Genomic DNA, 12,292 nt, shown 5'->3' with positions numbered 1-12,292 from the left:
TCCCTGCAGATGTAGACTCTTGCACTCACTCGTGCACCCCGTTCTTATCTACTCGCCTACCTGGGGCTCATCTTCCCTCTGGACAATGCTTATTCTACCCCCTCAACCAAAAGCTCTTTCTCCTTGACTGAGCAGATCTCTGCTTTGCATATCAAATGTTAAACCCACACCATCACATCTCTCTGTCACGCTTAACCTCTCCTACTCTTGCTCTGCTTATCATTTTAAAAGCCGTGTTGTTGTCCTTCACCCACATCACAAGCTTAAGCACATTGTGGAACTGGCTCTTCAGGGGGTTCTTCCACACTTAGGATTCACATCCTCATGGAAGCTTATTCCTGTACTCTTATGTCCTCTTCTGACCACACTGACCTACTGTTCTGACCACAGTGTGAGCCTCCCACACATCAGATGTGGTTCCAGATGCATCCACACACTTCCATCTGAGATAATAAGTAAGTATACTTGCAGAGTTGAGAGATGTTAGAAGTCTTTGAATCAGACATTCCTTTTAACCAGCTAAGAGACAGGAATGCTGTCTAAGATCCAACAAGGAAGTAGCACAAAGAATAGGACTGGAATTCAAGTTTTCAGACCCCCGGGCCAATGTTCATTCTTTAGGTTAAATATTCCTCTTCTTATTGTTTTACATGCTATCCCAATGCCTCACAGAATGCCGGGAATGTGATAAATGCTCAGCAAGTTTCTCTGTTGACTATAAATCGACTTGAGGAATTTCAGTCTATGACTGAAATGTGCTAGAGACCAGGGACACTGAGTTAATAACATCTGGTCCTTGATTTCAAGGAGTATGGAGTCCAAAGAGCAGTAAAGTACATATTTAAAATGAAATGAACTAATGGCTATGATGATGGACTTATCCTGGAGAATGCTCTTCTACACTATCTGGAGGAAGCAGGGGGAGGCTTCCAAGAAGTGGCAGGAGTGGAGACTTGGTTTATCAGTAGGAGTTCGCCATGCAAACAGATTCGAACTCATTTGTGTTCTTCATTGTTTCACAACGGTCCTCACACCAGGGTTTTTCTTCATCTTCTCAGCTGAAGGATGCTTATCGTCCTAAATATATTTGATATTGTCTTACTTCTATGTTCGAATTTTTATTCTTATCTCAACGTTTTAAAAATTCACCAGAATATGAGGCTATCTGCCAAAAGGAAGTGAAAATTAATCTATGCCTTCAGGACCAAACAAAAACATTATGTAAAAACCCCATGTGGTATCCACAAATGTAACAGATGGAAATATTTTCTGTTCAAGCTAGAATAGTTTTAGGACTTTCTTCCCAGTAGAGACATTTTAAACTTTCAGACTGGGATTTTTATTCTATATCCTTACCAGGGTTGGAAGAGAAAATTTCTATGGGTGACTAATATTTCAATCATATTAAAGTTTAAAAAATAAGAATAGAGTAGAAATCATTTTTTAATGTGTAGCAAAATGGTTTTGCACATGGACACTGGAATCACAGAAACCTGATAGCCAGGCAACGTTGGACAGTTTTTTTTGTTGTTGTTTGTTTGTTTGTTTGTTTTTAAGATTTATTCATTGGGCACCTGGGTGGCTCAGTTTGTTAAGTGTCTGCCTTTGGCTCAGGTCATGATTCCAGGGTCCGGGGATCAAGCCCCACATTGGGCTCCCTGCTCAGCAGGGAGTCTGCTTCTCCCTCTGCCCCTCCCCCCAGCTCATGTGCTCTTTCTCTCTCAAAAATAAATAAATAAATTCTTTTAAAAAAGATTTATTTATTTATCTTAGAGAAAGAGAGAGAGAGTGTGTGTGAGTATGCAAGCAGGGGGAAGGGCAGAGGGAGAGGGAGAGAATCTCTAGCAGACTATGCACTGAGCCCAGAGCCCGATGCAGGGCTCGATCTCATGACCCTGAGATCATGTCCTGAGCTGAAATGAAGAGTCAGATGCTTAATTGACAGAGCCAGCCAGGCATCCCTTAGACAAGTTGTTTTAAATTCTTATCTCAGTTCCTCTATCTGTAAAATGGCAAAAACCTTCTTTACTACATAGTATATAGTGTACTGGAGGCAGAAGACCAGGCAGGAAAGGCTTGAATTCCTCCACACCACTTAATAGCCACAATTGAGAAATTGACTCAACTTCCGGGATCCTCAGTGTCCTCATCTGTAAAATGGGGATAGTAACAATACCTGTAAGGTTCTTGTAGAGCAAAGGAAATAATGAACGTGAAGCACAACTCAGTATCTGGGAACTAAGGTCTACATTAGTGACGTCAGCTGTGCCTATTGTAAGGTCATGTTAAGGATAAAATGAAGCGATATCTATGAAATGTTTACTATAGTGTTGATTGTAATAAATTCTCAATAAACAATAGCTATTTTTATTAACTCTTCATTGCTCAGTACCATTAACTTTTTCATTGATCTGCTAGGCAAACCAAAATATATTTCAATATACTAAGTGAAATAATTAATGACGGCTCACTGTACATGGAGAGGAAATTATGATTGCAAGTCTGTACTGGGACTTAGAGTCAAAACAATCTGAATGGAGACTGTGTATTTTAGTGGCAGAAGCATTAATACTTTGGTAGTTACGAAGAGAAGAGCTGCGTTTATATAAGAGAGAGGCAGGTGGGGGATTATATAAAGCATGCCTTTCTTTTTAATTGTATTTCTTCAGATTTGGAGACCTGTTTTGAGACAAAAAAAATAAAAGCAATAATAAAAATGAAGTAGGAAAACCCAAACCAGTTCATCTGATGTTTTTACTTATCTTAATGATGCAGTTGAACCAAACACATGAGTATCTGATCAATCCTGCAAGCACCGTTCTGCTTCCATTGGGACCCTTGGGCATAAAACAGACTGAAAGTGATATGGGGCTTGGGGATATGGGGACTAGAGAATTTGCCATAAGGGTGATATAAAGGGAAAATTGCAAAATGTTAATTTTGTGACAAGAGGTTTACGCTATGATTTTGTGTATACACCATGAAGACCTTTGCTGGTCTGCCTTGGAGAGAAGGGTATCTTACTATTCAGTATAATTCCACAGCTGCATGAGTGCTGGAACCAAAGGGAGATACAGAATTTTTTATAATTAGCAGAATGAGACTCAAGTCCTTAAATATAAAATACCACTTTATGGTCGAGTATATCCTACACATGCAGAAAATGCTAGAACCCAGAAAGTGCTTGGAAATCTATACATGTTCTTTGTTACCGAAGCCAGCCTGACAAAGTGTAAAATATGGGCCCAAACCAATTACAGACTGTGTAACAATGACATGGAACTGCTCTCCCAGGACTAAAAGCCACGAAGCTCAGGAACACAAAAGTCTTCAGGAGGCCAAGTAACAGATCCATAATGAGCTGTTAGACAAAGTCCTGCTGAGCCCCAGTGAGAGACATTTTCCACGGGAGTAGAAGAAATTTAGAAGCTTATTTCCCCCAAAGTGGAAATATGCTCCCTGCCTTGTACCCCAATTTTGCAAACCCGGACAAGCCCTCACAAGCACTTACTGACACTCCCTGTTCACGGCGCGTCCGGGCAGGAAGTCGGCTTGAAGTGGACGCGCAGAAGCTATTGTTAAATAAGTCACAGATTTACTAATGCAGGAAATTAGCGGAGATATTCCTGGAGAAAGAGCTGAAACACTTAAAACCCCAGGACGGACTTTGTATACAGATTTCTCTTCTGCAGAAGAACGTCTACGGTAACTTCGCTTAGAGGTATGGTGACAGTGGTTTGGAGACGACACTGGTAAGGGAGACTCCAATATATTAATAACCTTTCTAGGGACTTTAAATGTCTAGAAAGTCCCAAACACACTGTTGACATTTCTATAGGACAAAGGGGGGAAAGGGCTGAAGCTTGGTAGTAAGTTTCAATTCTACTTGCTCTACTTTCTGTAAAATGTCTTCTCTAAGTCCACCAGCTCTGTATGTAATGCAGCTGGGCTAATACTGTTAAGGATGCCAAACATCTTCCTTTCTTCTCTACTGCAAATGAGGAACCATTTCTCATCGAGGAAAACACCATCGAAATTAGCCATCAGCTGTGTCATCTTTTAATCCATAGTAACATACTGTACATTAAGTTTCTTATAAAATCTTCCAAACCATGGTAGCTCAAGGCGGCCACAAAGCATTTGTAAAACCCTAGGAACACATTACGAAATAATTCGAACCTCATCATTTCCACTATAGAATTTCTTTTTCCCCCTAAGTGCAACCTGAGTAGGATCGCCCTTCAGGCAAGGGAGAAAAAGGTATGAGAGGCGGCCTCATGAGAGAGGGCAAGACCAAACTCCTCACCGGTCACAAAAAGAATGAATCTCTTCAGCTCGGTAATACAAAAGTCTTTTAGCATTAAGGAACATATTCTTTAGAGAAACTCCAGTAAAGGAGACAGCGGGGGTGCACGTGACTATTTCTATTTTCGTTTTCTTCATCTTTTCTCCTACTTGTACAGGTTAGCGGCAGCAAGGTGAATCGAAGAAAACAGATTTTTAGAGTTCCAATTTAAAAACAGTATTTGTTAGTCAGTTTGTCCTTCTCCCTTCCTTTCCCCTCCCCTCCCCTCCTCTCCCCTTCCCTCCCCTTTATGTGGAAGCTACTTGTGCTCAAGGTATCCAGCAATACAAAGAGTAAGTACCTACACCCCTGGTTTCCCTCATTTCCCCATCCTAGAGGTCAGCAGAGTGTCGGATTTCTTGTAGCTCTTTAAGAAGTGGGAAGAATGTTTTCTCATTTTGTTTCTTAGAATTGATTTATGCGAACTCTTTACATATTGAGGAAACCAGCTCTCTGGTAGTGATAAGTCTGGCAAACACATTTAATTTATATTTTTGGTTCTTTTTTTATTGTATCCTTTATCAAACAGAAAATTTTAATTATAAGAGGTCAGCCTTATCAGTATGTTGATTGATGGCTTCAGAGAACCATTAGAAGGATCTTCTTCAATAGAAGATTATGTTAAAAATTCCCCCATGTTGGGGCGCCTGGGTGGCACATTTGGTTGTGTCATCCAACTCCTGATTTTAGCTCAGGTCGTGGTCTTGGAGTCATGGGACTGGGCCCTGCAGTGGGCTTCATGCTCAATGCAGAGTCTGCTTAGGAGTCTCACTCCCTCTGCCCCTCCCCCCTGTACACTTGTGTGCGTGTGTGTGCGTGAGTGCTCTCTCTCTCAGATAAATAAATAAATCTTTTAAAAAAATTCTCCCATGTTTTCTTCCAGTAATTTTATGTTCTAATTCTGTTACATTTTAATTTTCTTATGTATCTGGATTTCTGTGTGTGTGTAAGAATACAGGTAAGGATCTAACTTGTTTACAGGAAATAAATCTATCCTCCCTTGCTTCAAAATGCAACTTCCATTGCATATTAATTTCTTATAGTTGTACTATGTACCAAATTTCATATGCATTTTGGTCAATATTAAGGTTGACCCTTCTATTCCATTAATCTAGTAATTTGCCTGAACCAAACTGATTTGATTATTACTTATAATACATATTTGGATACCTGATAAGATTATTCTCATTCTCCTGTGTCAAAAGTTTCTTGTCTATTCTTACACATTTTATGCTGCCAGTGAACTTCAGAATTTGACTTTTACAAATCTGGCATTTTTATTGAGATCTCGCTAGATCTCTACATAAATACAGGGAGAACTGACACTGTTATACCACAGCAGCATTTTATCTAAAAGTTTTCTTTTATGTCAGAGTTGTTTGTTTTATTTTTTAAACATAGATCTTTCCCATTTCTTGTTGCTTTTTGTTTCTTGGGTATTTTGTCACTGGGTTTCTACTATATAGCAGTACGTTTTTCTGTCACTATCATTTCTGTCTTCAAGTGGTTGTCATTTGGATGTAGGAAGGCTACTGATCTTTGTGCATTAATTTACTAAGATGTCGGGCGCCTGGGTGGCTCAGTCGTTAAGCATCTGCCTTCGGCTCAGGTCATGATCCCAGGGTCCTGGGATCGAGTCCCACATCGGGCTCCCTGCTTGGCAAGAAGCCTGCTTCTCCCTCTCCCATTCCCCCTGCTTGTGTTCCTGCTCTCGCTGTCTCTCTCTCTGTCAAATAAATAAATAAAATCTTTAAAAAAAAATTTACTAAGATGTCTTACTGAACTTGTTGACTGTTTAAAAAAAAAAAAAGTTTTTAGTTCATTCTCTTAAGTGTCCTAGAAGGACAATTACATCATCCAGATATATTTTTGCCTCTTCTTTCCCAATTTTAAACTACAATTGGTATTTTCTTTTTTTTTAAAGATTTTATTTATTTGAGAGAGAGAGAGAGAGATAACGAGCAGTGGGGAGGGGCAGGGGAGAGAGAGAGAAGCAGACTCCCGGCTGAGCAAGAAGCCTGATGAGGGACTCGATCCCAGGACCTGGAGATCATGACCTGAGCCCAAGGCAGATGCTTAACTGACGGAGCCATCCAGGCGCCCCTACAATTGGTATTTTCTAACTGTACCACCTAGGACCTGGAGAGCAAAGGTAAACAAGTAAACAATAGGGAGGTGTGGCCATTCTTGCCTGGCTCCTGGATTTAATGGGAGCGCCTATTGTTTCACCATTGAAGAAGTACCAGTCAATGACTGTGTTATGCAGAGTTTTTACCTAGATTCCAGGGGACAAAATTATGTCAGAGCTGCTGCTGGATAGGGATATAGAGGAAGTAGAAGGAAAGAGGAGGGGAAGGGCAAAGGATAGAAAAGAAGGAAGAAGGAAAGGTGGGTACAATGGAGGAAGAGAAGGAGAACCATGTTCAGTGTGTGGGGGGAATTATGGATTATTAATGCAATGTTAACTATCTGAAACCATAAATCAGTTCTATATATTTTCTTAAAAATCCTTACTTCTTTCCTTATCTTCTTAAAAAAAATGATATAAGGTCAGGAATTGTTCTGCTGGGGATGCTGGGATTACCAGATCATCTAGAAATCCTGACTGATTATATTAGCTGAGAGGGGAAAATCAAGAAGAATGATAAACTGCATATGATGTCAGGAATAGGAAAAAAAAAAAAACTGGAAAGAGTGCACGGCAGAAAATGATTTCAAGGGAGGTTTAACCTAACAGCAGCAAAGGATGGAACCATGTTCCTAAAAACACCATATGTGCCCTTTCTACAAGGGCAGGGTATGTGGGGGTCATGTCTGAGATATTTTTAGCTTCAAATATCTGTTATACCTTATAATGGTTGCTTCACTGGAAATTTCCTGTGAGAGATGGCAATCCAAAAGAAAAATGGACAAAAGACATTCATAGTCCAGTCACAGAAAGAAAAGTACAAATGTCCAGGTAGCAAAGGAAAAGAGCAACTCAATAGGAAGGAAAGAAATGCCGACTAAAGCAATTTCAAAAGTAAAGACAGACCTTCACTTACTAATTGACAAAAAAGAAAAAGAGGGATTGATTATGTCCATTACTGGTGGGATGTAAAGAAAATAAACCCTAAAAAGCTGTCAATGAGAAGACACACTGGTACTTTTCTGAGGTTAGTTTGAGAATGACTTTCAAAAGGTTAAGTGCCCATTCCATTTGTCCCTGCCTCCCCCCTCCACCATTTCACTTCCATGACTACATCCTTTAGAAAGAGTTCCAGAAGTGCCCACAAAGCGTGCGTTCAGTGCTACGGGAATGGTAACAGCTTGGAAATCACGTAAGTGTTCATCAGGAGAAGATTGGCTAAGTCAATTATGCTGCATCTATACAACAGAATATTAGATATTTAAAACAATGAGTATGTACCAATGAGGAAAAATATTTACATCATATCTTTTAAAGATTATTTATTTTAGAGGTGGGGGAGGGGCCGAGGGAGAGAGAGAGAGAGAGAAAATCTCGTGGACTCCCTGCTGAGTGTGGAGCCCGACGCAGGGCTCGATCTCACGACCCTGAGATCACGCCCTGAGCCAGAACCAAGAGTCTGACGCTCAACCGACCGAGCCACCCAGGGGCCCCATTTACATCATATTTTTGAGATTTTAGAACAGAAATAAAGAATAAGATTCTGTTTATGTCAACCATACAGAACATGTGTTTGGATATGCACTGAAGGGATGTGGAGGGCCACTGCTAACAGGGCTTACGCGTCAAGAGCGGGACGCTCGCTTTAGGTATAACCAAATTATTCATCTTTTTGCAAGGAGCACACACTGCTTTTATTTCATTTCCATTTTGGAACTCTAATTAAGTACAGAACCAAAAAAAAAAAAAAAAGGATGCTTAAGCTCACAAAATAAGAGTAAAAGGCAGTATACATTTGGATAATTCGGTGGGCTTCCTGATTTAAAATTTTGCCTTTGAGGCAAAAAACGCAAAAGTAGAGAAAATAGAAAATGGCTAAAATCACTAACCAGACTAAATCAGAAATTTAGGAATGAAAGATTTACTTACGATACATCGTAACGGTGAAGGACAGGAAACAAAGATCAACACCTGCATTTACGGGGGGCAAGTTAACATAAAGGATGAATTATGAACTGGCATCTGTCTTCAAGAAATCTGTAATCTGGGATATGCTCATGGATAATGCTGTGCATTATAAAGCAAATCCTTTCTCAGGGCTAACTGGCTCGCCTATGTCCGGGTCATCCTGACTTATTCACACGGCTCCCTTCTGGCCCGCGGAGGGGCAAGGGGCTTTTTTTCTTTCCCCAAAGCTCAGTCCTCACTGACGATCTTCAGTTAATCTAACCTTACAACTTTGATTCACTTATGAAAATGGGCTTCTGTTGGAAATTAGCCTGCAACTTCAGAATTATTATTCTCATCAAGCATGCAGCCACAGAGGCTAGACAGAGATCTTCAGCCTTCATTATGAGGGAAACCGGCTCTGGGGCTCCGGAAAGGGTTCTTCCACTTAACCTGATTTGCATTCATCTCTTCAAAGAGATGAAGAAGCAAGGCTGAATTTTATTTAATTTTCATGCCCTGAAATTACATCCCTGTTCTGCCCCATCCGTTGACCCTGTTTCATCTTTTGCGTGTAGCATGGCTCTGTTGTCTACAGAGACCCAAGAGTCGTCCTAGAGGGTGAGGATCTGTTTTGGCAGGAGCTTGTGGCCGGAGTCGGGTGGGGTGGTGGTAAGGAGATGGTCCCTTGTACTCAAGGGTTACCCTGTGACTGCCCTGTCCCTGCTTAATCTGAACACAGAGAAAGTATATTTACGTGGAACTTTTCTTCAAGTGTCGACATCCCGGGGGGCTTATCTAAGATGAGTTTATGCCAAGGTTGAGCCATCCTATAAATTCACATGGCTTCAATCTGAGTTTTAAAAATGCCTTCAATCTTCATGATTTTCATCACAATCAGACTAATAGGGTTATAAAGATGAGTTTTTGACCTGTATGCTTTTTAGCAGTCCATCGCCTTAACCACTCGGCCACCTCGTCCCACCCTGTATGCTTTTTAAACAAATACTTAGCATTAGTTTACATCTTTGATCCTCAGTGATATCCAACCCATGGACAAACATAACTTGCTTTAATAATCAAAGTATTTTTTAGATTTGCTATAGTTACCTGCTGAACCACAGATTTTATCTGTAGCCTTTTGGAGATTAATCAAACATGTGTTGGCTTATTCATATATTGGCTCATTAAATCCTCACAACTCTGAAATGTAGGCTGTAGCTTCATGCCCATAACGTAAGGTGCCTGACAACCCCCTTATAGCAGATGAGCTAAGAGTCCAAGAAGATACATCGTAACTTACGTAGAAGTAACTGTTTCCCAGGTCTGTCGGAGCAAGTTCTGACCATACCGCTCCTGTAGCTGATCTTCCAAAGGAAAATTATGGAGAAGATTGAAATCATTGCTGACCTTGTTCAGGCTTCAGTATGCTTTGCTTTGAACCATTTATTTATAGGGCATCTGGGTTCTTTTTTATTACTTTTGACATGATGAAGAGGACTTCTTTCTTCCTAAATCCATATAAGATAATGAAGTCAAGTAATTAAATAAATCAAATCACATTCCTAATTCTTCCAGAACGATGCTGGTAATTTATTCAAATTTCTCATTCGCATTGGAAAGCAGAGAATCTCACTCATCTCTAGTTAGCACTGCTTGGGCTGCTTTTAATTCAGATCGCCACTTAGAATAATTTCAACCTTGAATGCTGCTTTATCTGAGGACCCATGCTGTGATGTCGAACGTTTACTTCTGCTGAACTCAATAGGGATTTGTGGAACACAAACCCTGCACCAGAGCTCCGCAGTGAATCTGACACCCTCTGTGCCTTTATCGGGCTGACAGCCTAGAAGCAGACCGCCAAGCAAGTACTAAGACACACTCTAGGCACAGGGACAGAAGTATTTATGGGATGCAGAGAAGGCCAAAAGGAGCCAGTGACCTTGGAGGGTGGGGGTTAGGGGAGGGAATAAGCAGCAGAGGTTTCATAAAGAAGGTGTCTTCAAAGAAGGGAGGAAGAGAAGCAGAGAGGCAGGGAGGAATTCCCAGGAGAGAAAACAGAGGCACGAGAGCCATGAGTATGGCACGAATGGACTTGCACAACTTCCCATCAGCAATCCCCAAGCAGAAGACAGAATTCAGTGGTAAAATCTCCGAGTCTTACTTGATGGAGACACCAGTCATCGTCATCATAGCTCCCCAACCCATCCCCACCTGCTCTCATAAAATAGTTGAGGACTGTGTACTGCTTAAAAGGTCATTTTAGGATTCATTCGGATTTAAAAGGAATAACGTTAACTAACCTGAGCTCTGCAACCCTACTGAGATCAAAGTAAATATTAGTTAAACAGGGACTTTTTAAAAATGATGAATTCCAGAAAGAAAGAAGAAAGTTTTACTCTGAATCTTTTCCAAGAGAACAGCCAAGAAGTTCAAATTATTCATCTGGAGACTTTGGGGGGAAAGTATGAAAATTGCAAAGGAAGAATGAAAAATTAGAAATGGGAAAGGAACAAGTGTTTATTGAGCCGTGATATTCTGTTAGGAACTTAATATACACTATTGTATTTAATCTTCAGAAAAATTCTGTGAGGGAGGAAAAACTGTACCATTTCACTGAGGCTCAGAGAGGGTAAGTAATTTGTTTCATGTCACACAGCCAGGAAATAGAAGAGCATGGTTTCAAATCCAGATCTGTTTAGCTCTAAGAACATGTGATTTCTCCTTCAATCATACTGCACATTAACAGAACTAGGATAAGGGGAAGAACCAGGCATGACTGCAAATGTTGAGAGAAAACAAGGAGATGAGGGGAAGAAGGAAGAATTTATGCTTATGAATTTAGAATGCAGTGAGGGAAAATATGTTATTCAAAGAAAAAACAAAGTATGTCATTTAAAGAAAAAATGTTATTTAAAGAAAGAAATCATATGCATCCCTGACTTGCACAGCAGAGCGCCATGTCCTCAACAACTTGCAACTGTTGGTGATGACAGAATGAGTTCCATTTCCAACCTTTGTAAGAACCCACTTCTATAAAAATTATCAAAGCTGTAGGTGAGAAATAAACAAATTCCTCAAAAAACCCCACAAAACACACACACACACAAACCGCCTAAAACTACATCACTCAATGCATACATAAAATAAAAATCAAATACTCATTGCTGCTATAGATTTGACCAGAACTAAGGGAAAGATACTTAAAAATGACTCTTGCACCCTGAACTGATGTGAGAATATTTTAAACCCAATAGGTTTAAAGATTTAAAAGATTTTATTTTTCCCCTAAAGTGTCATATGGACAAACTAAGGAAATATCAGCAAAAGGTTTTTTTTTTATTAGTTAGCAGTGTTTATGTAAAAGTGTTTTCTCTCTCTTTAGAGGAGAATTCGGCAACATGTACTTTTTTGACCCCTCTCGATCATATTAACACAACCAATATTTGACCAACCAATCATGGTACACTCAAATGCATACCAGTAGTCATTTCAAAAATGTACAAAAACATTTAATGACAGGAAGAAATGGTCTGCAAATATATTAACTGAATATCAAAAACTCAATGTGATAAGCAATCTCATTTATTTGAGAAATAGATTTCTTTTTTTTTTTTTTAAGATTTTATTTATTTTTTAACAGAGACAGAGACAGCGAGAGAGGGGACATAAGCAGGGGGAGTGGGAGAGGGAGAAGCAGGCTTCCTGCCGAGCAGGGAGCCCGATGCGGGGCTCGATCCCAGGACCCTGGGATCATGAGCTGAGCCGAAGGCAGACGCTTAACGACTGAGCCAGCCAGGCGCCCCGAGAAATAGATTTCGAATACATATACACGTACACAGCTGGAGAGCAGGCACTAAGGTGCACACCGC

At 40.3% G+C, this 12,292-nt stretch overlaps 1 protein-coding gene across 2 annotated transcripts in view; it reads right to left on the bottom strand.

Annotated features, from left to right (window-relative positions):
• TMEM200A (transmembrane protein 200A) overlaps positions 1-12,292 on the bottom strand; it is a 69,092-nt gene that overhangs the window by 6,470 nt on the left and 50,330 nt on the right. Inside the window, exon 2 of one of the 2 annotated variants that reach the window (XM_034990621.1) lies at positions 9,724-9,931. The gene's annotated coding sequence lies outside the window, so the exon portion shown is untranslated. Of the gene's footprint in view, positions 1-9,723; positions 10,241-12,292 lie in introns of those variants that run through there. The other variant, XM_034990620.1, reaches the window with a different exon arrangement.

This window comes from Mirounga leonina, unplaced genomic scaffold (assembly GCF_011800145.1).
Source record: "Mirounga leonina isolate KUSES-001 unplaced genomic scaffold, KU_Mleo_1.0 Mir_53, whole genome shotgun sequence".
NCBI classification, from domain to species: domain Eukaryota; kingdom Metazoa; phylum Chordata; class Mammalia; order Carnivora; family Phocidae; genus Mirounga; species Mirounga leonina.
The sequence above is the reverse complement of the archived record's forward strand: the minus strand, read 5'-3'. Positions and strand labels throughout refer to the sequence as shown.